This window comes from Suncus etruscus, chromosome 12 (assembly GCF_024139225.1).
Source record: "Suncus etruscus isolate mSunEtr1 chromosome 12, mSunEtr1.pri.cur, whole genome shotgun sequence".
Classification (NCBI taxonomy): Eukaryota; Metazoa; Chordata; class Mammalia; order Eulipotyphla; family Soricidae; genus Suncus; species Suncus etruscus.
This window is the reverse complement of record NC_064859.1, coordinates 38904917-38916436: the sequence shown is the minus strand read 5'-3', so window position 1 is coordinate 38916436 and position 11520 is coordinate 38904917. Positions and strand designations below refer to the sequence as shown.

General features: G+C 36.8%; 1 non-coding gene across 1 annotated transcript; it reads right to left on the bottom strand.

Moving 5' to 3' along the window:
• Window positions 1–8100: 8100 nt before the first annotated feature.
• Window positions 8101–8207, bottom strand: LOC126025221 (U6 spliceosomal RNA). Its single transcript, XR_007501263.1, has one exon. It is a non-coding gene; the product is annotated as a U6 spliceosomal RNA (small nuclear RNA).
• Window positions 8208–11520: the final 3313 nt, after the last annotated feature.

The following is an 11520-nucleotide window of genomic DNA, read 5'->3' as shown; positions in this document are numbered from 1 at the left end:
TTTAAACACTGTAGGGGTTGTTCAATTTAGTTGGAAGAATGGCATAATCAGAAAAACGCTTTCTAATTTAATTTAAGGATGAATGAATTTATTATTTTTGTGCCACACCCAGCAATGCTCAGGGATTATTTCTGACTCTGCACTCAGGAATTACTCCTGGCAATGCTTAGGGGACATATGGGATCCCAGAGATCAAACCCGGCTGGACCACTTCCAAAGTAAATGCCCTACCCACTGTACTATTGCTCCAGCCCCCAGAATAAACTGATTTTAAAGTGAAAAAGAAAATCTGTTCTCAAGTTTATGAAGGTGTTTAGTATAGCGTGGCATGTACGTACTCAGTAGTTGATGGAACTATCTAGTGAAATAAAATGTGATTGTCAAATATATACATGCTGTGATGATTGACTTTATCTTCTTATATTACTTTGTAATCTTAAAAAAATGGAATATATTTGTCTACCTTCTTTTCAGTCCACATTGAAGAGTATGTTTTAGAAACATTTACGGAGAGTACATTCAACCTTGGGAAATATTTTTAACTTCTCCCTAATTTATGAATCCTATTTCTTGTTTTGATCTCTGCCCTGTTATTTCCTACTAGGTATTTTTCTCTCAATTTATATTTCCTTAATTAACAATTTAAGTACCCAGCCTCATTTTAATTTGAGTTTGTTCTGCCAACAGATTTTTTTTTCAAAATCGGTATTATTTATTTTTTAAACACCATGGTTTACAAAATACTAGTAAGATTTTATGCATATAAGTTCCAGCACCATCTGTTTTACCAGTTTCTACATTTTCCACCATTGTAGGGTCTTCTTTCAATGATTCCCTGTTCACCCCTGGTAAACTCAGTTCTGTAGACCAGTTTTTAGGTTCTGTTACCTTTTTTGGTGTGTGTTGTTATTTTTTTTGAATAGTATTTAGTCACTGTGAAGTTACAAAGTTATTTATGATTGGGTTTCAGGAATACTATGTTTCAACACCAATACCACCCTTCCTTCCACCAATGCCTTCCCAATCCCCAATTGCCTCCCGCCCATCAGTTGCTTCTATGAGAAATACTCTTTATTTTGTATTAATACACTTATGCACTGTGGTTTACAATACTGTCACTAATAGGGTTTCTTACATAACACTTTACCACCTTTTAGCGGGACCCCCTTCCTCTGGTTATATGCTTCTCTCTACAATAAACATTGTCCTCTCCTGTCCTATTCTCTAATCCCTTCGAATGGTACTCTTCCTACTGAATGTTAGTTCTCAGGATCTTTATTTACTATTGTTTCTTATATCCCTCATACGAGAGATTTCATTTCACTCATCATGATATTCTCCAAGTCTCTCCATATAGTATCAAATTTCATGACCTCATCTTTCCTTATGGCCGAGTAATATCCTACTGTGTATATGTACCAAGGTTTCTTTATCCATTCATCTATTCTTGAACACTGAGGTTGTTTCCAAATTGTTGGCTATTGTAAATAGTGTTGCAAGGAACCCAATGGTACTAATGTCTTTTCTTAATTATGTTCTTTGGGTATATTCCAAGAGTTTCTGGTCAAATGGAAGTTCAATTTCTAAATTTTTCCCCCTAATGATTGCCCATATTGTTTTCTAGAAAAGCTGAACCAGTTGACATTCCCACCAGCAGTAAATTAGAAACTCTTTTTTCTTGTCTCCCTGCATCCATGTCAACAATAGTTCTTTTTGATATGTATAGTTAATAGATATTTCATTGTTGTTTTGACATGCATCTTCCTGATGATTAGTAAAGAAGAGAAATTTTTCTTGTTCCTTTTCATCAATTGTATTTCTTCTTTGAAGAAGTTGATTTTATTCTACCGGAGTTTTCTATACATTTTAGTAAATGAATGGTGGGTAAATAATGTCTTTCATTTTGTGGGTAGTTTTTGCATTCTGGTCATTGTTTCCTTTGTGGTGCAAATAGTTTTTTTTTAATATTTTTTGTTTTGTTTTTGGTCTACAATAGGTGATGCTCATGGGTTACTCCTAGATAAGCACTCAGGAATCACTCCTGGCAGTGTTTGGGGGTTTCCAAAGACATGTGGGATGTCTGAGATTAAACTATGACTGTGTGCAAGGCAAATGTCCTATCTATTCTACTATTATTCCTGTCTCTGTAGAGCTTCTTAATTTATTAGTTTTATTTGTTTATCTTTATTTTTATTTGCTTGGTCTACTTTTCTTCATCCTTCATCTAAGCAATGAAAAGACATTTCATCCTTAAAGATGCCTCAAGCTTGAATGTCATGCAGAGTTCTTCCTATATTTTACTCTAAGTACCTATGGATTCAGATATGATACAGAGATCTTTAATCAATTTTGATTGATCTTATGCATGACATTATAAAATAATTTGTGTTTATTTATTTTATATATAGCTGGCAGTTTTCCCAACACCACTTATTTTAGAGACTTCCCTTGCGAAAATTCATGGTTTTCTCTTTTTTTGTGTGTGTTTTTTTTTTTGGGGGGGGTCACACCCGACAGTGCTCAGGGGTTATTCCTGGCTCCAGGCTCAGAAATTGCTCCTGGCAGGCACGGGGGACCATATGGAGCGCCGGGATTCGAACCGATGACCTCCTGCATGAAGGGCAAACGCCTTACCTCCATGCTATCTCTCCGGCCCCTATTTTTAAAATATATTTAAACACAGTGATTTTAGTGAAGATTAAGTGATCATATCCCAAAGAACTTTCTCTTTATTTTTTTTTAAATTCTATTCCATTGTTCTGTAGGTTTGTCCTTATTCCATTACCAAGCTGCTTTAACTAAAATTGTTTTTTCTTTTTTTCTTTCTTTTTTTTGCAAGAAAATTCTGATTGACTAAAATACATAGCTACTATTTTCACAATAAATTTATTCCACTTGATAGATTAATTGATACTGTTTTTCTTTTTTTATTTAAACAACTTTATTACATACATGATTGTGTTTGGGTTTCAGTCATGTAAAGAACACCACCCATCACCAGTGCAATATTCCCATCATCAACATCCCAAATCTCCCTCCTCCCCACCTAACCCCCACCTGTACTCTAGACAGGCTTTCTATTTCCCTTGTACATTCTCATTATTAGGATATTTCAAAACGTAGTTATTTCTCTAACTAAACTTATCCTTGTTTGTGGTGAGCTTCATGAGGTGAGCTGTAACTTCCAGCTCTTTTCTCTTTTGTGTCTGCAAGAATGTCTTTCATTTTTCTTAAAACCCATAGATGAGTGAGACCATTCTGCATCTTTCTCTCTCTCTCTGACTTATTTCACTCAGCATAATAGATTCCGTGTACATCCATGTATAGGAAAATTTCATGACTTCATCTCTTCTGACAGCTGCATAATATTCCATTGTGTATATGTACCACAGTTTCTTTAGCCATTCATCTGTTGAAGGGTATCTTGGCTGTTTCCAGAGTCTTGCTATGGTAAATAGTGCTGCAATGAATATAGGTGTAAGGAAGGGATTTTTGTAATGTATTTTTTTGTTCCTAGGGTATATTCCTAGGAGTGGTATAGCTGGGTCGTATGGGAGCTAAATTTTTAGTTTTTGGAAAAAAAAAACTCCAGGGAAGGCTCCACAGAAGGCGAGCCATCCTCAGATGAGCCACATACAGGATGAAATGAGGCTGAAAATGGAGCACAGCACAGAAGATAGGCAGATAGGGGTGCTGGCATCTGAATTCCAGCAGAGTTCAGTGGCTTCCCCTTTCTGGGCATGTAAGCTCACCTCCAGGGAAGGCTCCAGGGAAGGTGAGCCGTCTGCAGATGAGCCACACACAGGATGAAGTCAAGCCTAAAATGGAGCACAGCACAGAAGACAGGCAGATAGGGATGCTGGCATCCGAGTTCCAGCATAATTCAGCAGCTTCCCCTTTCTGGGCTTGTAAACTCACCTTCAGGGAAGGCTCCAGGGAAGGCAAGCCATCTGCAGATGAGCCACACACAGGATGAAATCAGGCCAAAAATGGAACACAGCACAGAAGACAGACAGATAGGGGTGCTGGCATCTGAGTTCCAGCAGAGTTCCTCAATTTTGTGTCTCACTCTGAATCAGGCAGGATCACCGGCAGGTATGCTGATTAAATCCAGTCTCAGGCAGCTGGAAACCCTATGGCCCAAGATGGCTTCTGCGCCCTTCTGACTCCCAGAAGAAACCAGCAGGAATCAGTGTGTGTATGTCCCGAACCACCTCTGAAGCAGGCAGGATCACCAGCAGGAACGCTGATGAAATCCAGTCTCAGGCACCTAAAAACAACATGACCCAAGATGGCTTCTGCACCCTTCTGACCTCTGGCAGAAAGCAGCAGGAATCAGTGTGTGTACATCTCAAACCACTTCTGAAGCAGGCCTACAGTTTGGTTTTCTGTGGCACAGTTGTGAATGGCATTAAAAAAAACCCTCTCTCTTGTATTCATGCAGGAAAGCCATGAACTTTTTGCATGTTAATTTTGTAATCAGTCACATTACCACATGAATCTATTGTTTGTAGGAGCTTTTTGTAGTCTTTAAGATTTTTTATAAATAGAACTACACAATCTGTCAATAGTGACAGTTGACTTCTTTCTTCCCTATCCAAATGTCCTTAATATTTTTCTCTTGTCTAGTTGCTTTGGCTAAATACTGCCAATAACTTATTGAATAGAAATGGTGAGAGTGAGCAACCTTGTCTTGTGCTTTAAGATAAGGGTAAGACTTTTTAGTGTTTTTCTCATTGAGTATAATATTTTCTGTGGGCTTCTGGTAAGTGGCTTCAATTCTGTTGAGGAAAATTCTTCAATTCCCATTTTATTGACATACTTTTATGAATGGGTATTGGATTTTATCTGTTTCTCTGTGTGGTCACTTGATTTTATTTTTTCTTGTATTGATAAGGTATATTAACATTAATTGGCTTGTGGTTATTAAATATTATTTACATGCCACTAAGTTTTGGTGTATGGTTTTTCAATGAGTTATATTTGATTTTCAAGTATTTTTTGAGGACATTTCATTTATGTTTATCAGGGATTTGTGTCTGAGTATCAAAACATTTGGATTTCTCACACAGTTGATAAATGTCACTTGACATGTCAGAAATGCGCTCTGCCACAGTGTTGGAAGAAAGGCTGATTTTACTAAACTGACCTTTCTTTTCTGGACAGATAATACTTGCAGCCTGTAACATGCATTTTTTTTTTAACAAACTCTTCTTCTGTGAATGGTTTCCTTGCCTTAGCAATCATCTCACTAACCATGTAACTAGCTTCGACTGATGCAATGTTCTCTTTGGTTGCTTTCTTGAAATATTATTGCCTCATTAGACATGCTTTAAGACTGGCAACCGACTTGGCTCTCTCATTTTCTTGATATTTTGCACATTCCTCAGCATCTTTAGTTGAATAATGGCATTTCAAGTTGTATTCCTTGTGCACTGCAACTTTCTCTGAGCATATAAGACATGTGGGGATGCCTGTGCTCAACAAAATATACTGTGTCTCCCACTTTTCCTGAAATTGTCTGTGCTCATCATCAATCTTTCTCTTCACTGAAGGCTTTGATGAAGTCATGATGAAGGTATGACAAAATCTAATTCTGTAATAAACTTCTCTCCCTTAGGCCTCCAATAATGCAAGGGACAGTGGGCAGGAGCAGTGGAAATGATGTCTGCGCTAGGTGCAAAGTATTTGTGATTATTTGCTTACCAAATATTTGCAATAAAAAATTGCATTAGTAAGAAAAAAATCGCATTAAACATTTGCATACCCCGAACGGAACTGCTGGGGGTATGCAAATGTTTAATGCAATTTTTTTTCTTACTAATGCAATTTTTATTGCGATTATTCGATAAGCAAATAATCGCCTATACTGCGATATTTGAAGGCTGGCCACGGGCCACAAAATGTTGTGTGGAGGGCCGCAAATGGCCCATGGGCTGTGAATTTGAGACCCTTGTATTATGTGCTCTTGGTATTTGGTAAGTTACAAAATTTCTGTTTGAAATTTACAGAATCATTTATAGTCAGCAGAGCTGTTTCTGAATGTATTTAACTGATAGATTTATCATTCAAGTGAACCACCTTTGTCCCTGTACCCTTTCTTTACATACTAATATTGCCTTATTTAGAATAGATAAATAATCTATATGAGTATAATTCATTATGACTCTTGGCTAGTACACGATGCTCTCAACTGGAATTTAAATTTCCACAAAGCACTAATCCACTTTGTCATAATTTGAGATCTTAGCATATATTCTTAGCACTTTTCAATTACCAGAATTATTTCTCAAAGAAAGAGTAAGACATGCCACTCAAATTCAGTTTCTGAATAAAACCCAGAAATTGATTCAACTGATTATTTTATGTTTGTTTTTGTTTGTTTGTTTTTACTGTCAAGAACTTTAAAGAATGTTTGCAAGCAAATTTCAGCATAATTGTTCATCATTTGATAGAAAACAATTTTGGGGGGTCACACTCAACTATGCTAAGGGGTTGGTTATTCCTGACTCAGTGCTCAGGAATCATTCTCAGGGGACCACAAAAGATGCTGGGGATCAAACCCAGGAAGACAAGTGTCTTACCTATTGTACATTATATCTGAGAAGTAAAATTATCATAACAGATTTTATATGTGTATATTGTTATAATCAAACTGTAAAAATGTGCAAACTTAAGTTTAGCCATTTACTAGCAAGTAATCTTTAAAATCAAGACTGCTATTCTTGAAAATTTACCTTATATATGTAGCTAATAAAATAATTTTATAAGTGACACTACTATAATACTGTTAAAATAGGCCTAAAATTAATTTTCAGAATAAAATGCAGGTTTGTTTCTGGCCTTTAAAAATGGGGCCAGAGCAATAATACCACAGATAGGGGATTTGCCTTGCAAATGGTCAAGCCAGGTTTGATCCCCAACATCCATAAGGAATCATCACGAGGAGTGATTCCTGAGCACAGAGCTAGAGTAAGCCCTGAGCACTGCAGGAAGTGGTTCCCAAACTAAAAATGTAGTTATATTTTAAATAACACAAAATGTGCAAATAAGTCTTCTAAAAAGGAAAGATTTGTGTAATCTCAAAATCTGTTAATTTTCTATATAAGCAAATTTACATATTAAAGTGTTCAACAGTTAAACAAATTTGTTGCCAAAAATTTCTCAACATTGGTTTATATGATTATATAGTTCTTATATTTTCCTTTATTAATGTATTGAATTATATTTATTTATTTGCATGTATTGAACCATCTGTGCATCACTAGGATCAATTCTACTTGATATGGGAAGAATCAAGAGTTATATAAAGGCTGAATTTTTTATCAATATAAATGGTATATTTGAATATAATCTATCAGCAAACATTGCATAATATAGATAAAATTATGGAATAATACTCAGATGTCAAAGATTAAGTCACAAAATTTGCTTATACGTGGATGATATGGAGAATATTATGCTGAGTGAAATGAGTCAAAGAAGAGAGAGACATAAAATAACCTCATTCATTTGTAGAATATAAGACATTTGTGGAATAAAAGACAGTATGGTAATACTTTCCAGAGAAAATAGAAATGAGGACCATGAGGCAAAGGGCATGGTAGGAAGCTTACCACAAAGAGTGGTGAATACAGTTAGGGTAACAAAGGGATTACTATGACAATAATAGATGGAACTGATCACTCAGGACAAGAACTGTGTACTGAAAGGGGACAAAGTGATATATGTATGGCATCCTTGCATTAGCTTTTTTTCTTTTTGGTTTTTGGGTCACACCAGCAGCATCAGGGGTTACCAGGATTCAAACCAATGACCTTCTTCATGAAAGGCAAATGCCTTACGTCCATGCTATCTCTACAGCCTCAGCTACAGTGCAAATTTAAAAAGAATAAAAGGAAGAGAGAGAGAGAGAGAGAGAGAGAGAGAGAGAGAGAGAGAGAGAGAGAGAGAGAGAAGTAAAATGTCTGCCCAAGAAACAAGCAGGGTATATGTGGGAGGGGAATGTGCATGGATGAATGGTGGTATATATTTTATTACTGAAACACAAGCATGAACAACTTTTGTAGCCATGGTATTTAAATTATTATTTCTTGTTTTTAAAACATGGAATTATTTACAAATTTGCATGCCATCCTTGTGCAGGGACTATTCTATTCTTCTCTGTATCATTCCAATCTTAGTATATGTGCTGCAGAAGCAAGCACTAAATAATAAATATTATCATAATATATATAATATATAATATATAAAATAAATAATTGTTAAAACAAGTTTCTCAAGCAGAGAGTGAAGAAATGATTAATAACCTGAACTCTCCTCACCTTTATCTTTATTCTTTCATAGGTGTTTTCTACTGGCCAAATAGGATGTTGTGAAATAGGAATGTAAGCACCTGGAAAATACTACATGCCATTCTGCATAAAGAACCTTATAGGAAAAGGTCAGGATTGATCTGATACCAAACACATCAGGGTTGGTCCTGTAACACTGGATTAATTTCTTCAGTTTGTGAGACTTGAATTTCTAGTTTCTGCAATAAAAACTGTGAAAATAAATTTCTAACTAAAGTTTCCAAGATATATTCTGACACATCATAGGCATTTGCTTAAAAGGTAGAGTGATGAGAGAGTAACTGGAATATTGTTTGCTTTTCTAGGTCAGAAGAGAGAATAGGGAAGTAGCCTCGAGTATCTTCCTGACTTTTATATTCCAACATGGAAGCGTTCGGGTTTGGAAAAAGTAGACAAAATGTAGTAGTATTTTCTTCCCGTAAACTCTGATACTTAATAAAAAAGATTTTGGTAAAGAATCCTAGGCAGGGCTTGCCACAGCCGTGTTAGTCTGGACACATTAAAGAATTCTCAAAATCACCTTAGGAAAGTGGGCCATAGATTCATCGAAATGATGACTGACAGGAACCACATTCAGTTGTGCGGGAGAATTAATGTTCTGACTTTACTCAAAATGCAAGGAATAATTATGCAGAATTTTTTCCAGTCATAGCTTTTGTGTTATGTAAAAAATGTTTATTTTGCTTCCAGGTGATGTCATAGACAACTTTGGATGTTTCGTAGATGGCTTCCCTGGATCAGGGGTGACCGGAAAATGTCCAAACCTCTGAGGCCTGTGCCAGGTCATCGTGTCAATGTTCAGGGTGTAAGGTTTTCCATTGCACCACAAGATTTGTGTGTTCCTATCTCTATTAGATAAGAACTTATTTGTATGTATAGTATTTTCCATTTTAATGTGCCCATGCAAACAAGGAATAATGCCAACTAGCATTATCAGCGCATAAGGGGGCCTCCAGAACAAGTCCAACAATCCCCGTGACCTAGTTCAAACATAAGCATTAAACTAAGGGAGGGACTCTTTCACCAAAATTCCTTATTGAACAGTTCAAAAAGAGAAAAAAAGATAAAAAGTGGGGAAAATAAACAATCTAACTTAAGACAGTGGACACAATTGTCACCATTTAAGAAAATTTGTGTGTTCCCATCTCTATAAGATAAGAATGTGTTTGTATGGGGCCAGCAAGGTGGCGCTAGAGGTAAGGTGTCTGCTTTGCAAGCGCTAGCCAAGGAAAGGACCACGGTTCGATCCCCTGGAGTCCCATATGGTCCCCCCAAGCCAGGGCAATTTCTGAGTGTGTAGCCAGGAGTAAGCCCTGAGCATCTAACGGGTGTGGCCCGAAAAACTGAAAAAAAAAAAAAAAAAAAAGAATGTGTTTGTATATAATTTCCCATTTTAATGTGCCTATGCAAAGGAAGAACAGTATCACATGGCGAGATTGGAGCCTATGGGGATGCTAGAACAAGTCCAACAATCCAATTGACTTGGATTTTATATAAACATTAAATGGAGGGACACTTCTACAAACTTCCTTATTTAACAAATAACAAAGGGAAGGAAAGATAGAGAGGGACTCTTTCACCAAAATACCTTATTGAACAGTTCACAAAGATAAGAGATTAAAGTGGGGAAAATAAATAATCTAACATAAGACAGTGGACTCAATTGTCACCATTTATGGGAATTAATCAAAAACCTAGTATGGTATCAACCACAGTTACAAAATGAGAAAAGAAAGAGGCCAAGAGGCCGCTGGGAGCAAACAAGTAGGTAAAGAGTACTGGCCTCTTCCCAGCCTGAGAGTCCATCCTCTCATTTTTATTTTGAAAATATATGGTAACCCCACCTGAACTGGTCTCTTCCCAAACTGAGTCCATCCTAGCGCCCCCGTGTGGTTTTTGAAATTGAGACCAATGAGAGAAAAAAAATACCAGTGGTTGTCACAACGTAAAGTCCTGACATACACAAGTGCTGCATCGGCCTGCCATCCACCCCATGTGTCCCTCCTTAGTGTCGGGAGAGAAAAGGGGAAAGCCTGAAGACCACGATAGAGTCCACCTGGGCCGGCAACCAGGGAAGGCCTGGAGTAGGGGGAAAATAGGGGAACGGTTGTCTATGATATCCCCTGGAAGCAATCCTCTACCAGGGAAGACCCTACTGCTGCTCTGACATTGATTTACTCTAAAGAGTCTTCCCTTAACACTGAGAAGATTTAAACAACAACAACGACCTGCATACTGGACAGAACTTTCTGCATTGCCTTTCAATTGTGAGTTGAAATTAGATGTCGCCCCGCACCATCCTGACTTCAATGTAGGGTATACAGATTCCAGGATCTTCAGTACAGAAACATGATACTAAAAACAGAGACTTTGAAAAATATAACTGTATGGGCACTACAGACAATGACTGGGATTGGACAAACTAGTTTGCCTGGAGCCTAGAAATGGTCTTATGTCAGGAAACTTCAGGGGGTACAGTCTCCGTGTACTTAGGCCAAAGTTTTTTTTCCCATGACCCCCATACTTTGGTGGGCCCATGCAAACAATAATTGCCACTCTAACATTGTTTTTACAGTGCTCCTTTGACACTAAACCTTTAAGAAACCACTAGTAAAAATATCTGGAATTGCATATATGCTTTTAGTTACACTAGCATTCTGGAGGATAAAGGAGGAAGATAGGGGATATATGCTTGGGAACAGGGATGAAGGGAGGACAACACTGCTGGTGGAAAGGCCCTCATTTATTGTCTTTGTGTACCTTAAATATCACTGTGTAAGATTTGTGAAAAAAAATTAAAAATGCCTCTAATAATGTAAGCATTACGATAAAAAATTGTGTTTTAATCAGAAATGTTCTTTGACTTACATGTATTATTATATTATATTAATTATATTATATGTTATGTTGTGTTACTATATTATGTTATGTTAGTTCACCTCAATATGTTAATCAATTTTGTCTCTTGAATAAATTCTTACAATAAAAAAGTTCATTTGTTTCTTTTCAAAGTAAAACATAATTTATCTATTTTGTTAACAAAAGCTTTATCCATACACACTATTTATTCTTCAAAACAATTCATCCTGACTGGTGATTAATGGTCCCAGTGCAGAGAAGGAACTCGGTGTCTTGCAGCAGGTAAAAGGGGAGGGAGGAGACCTGA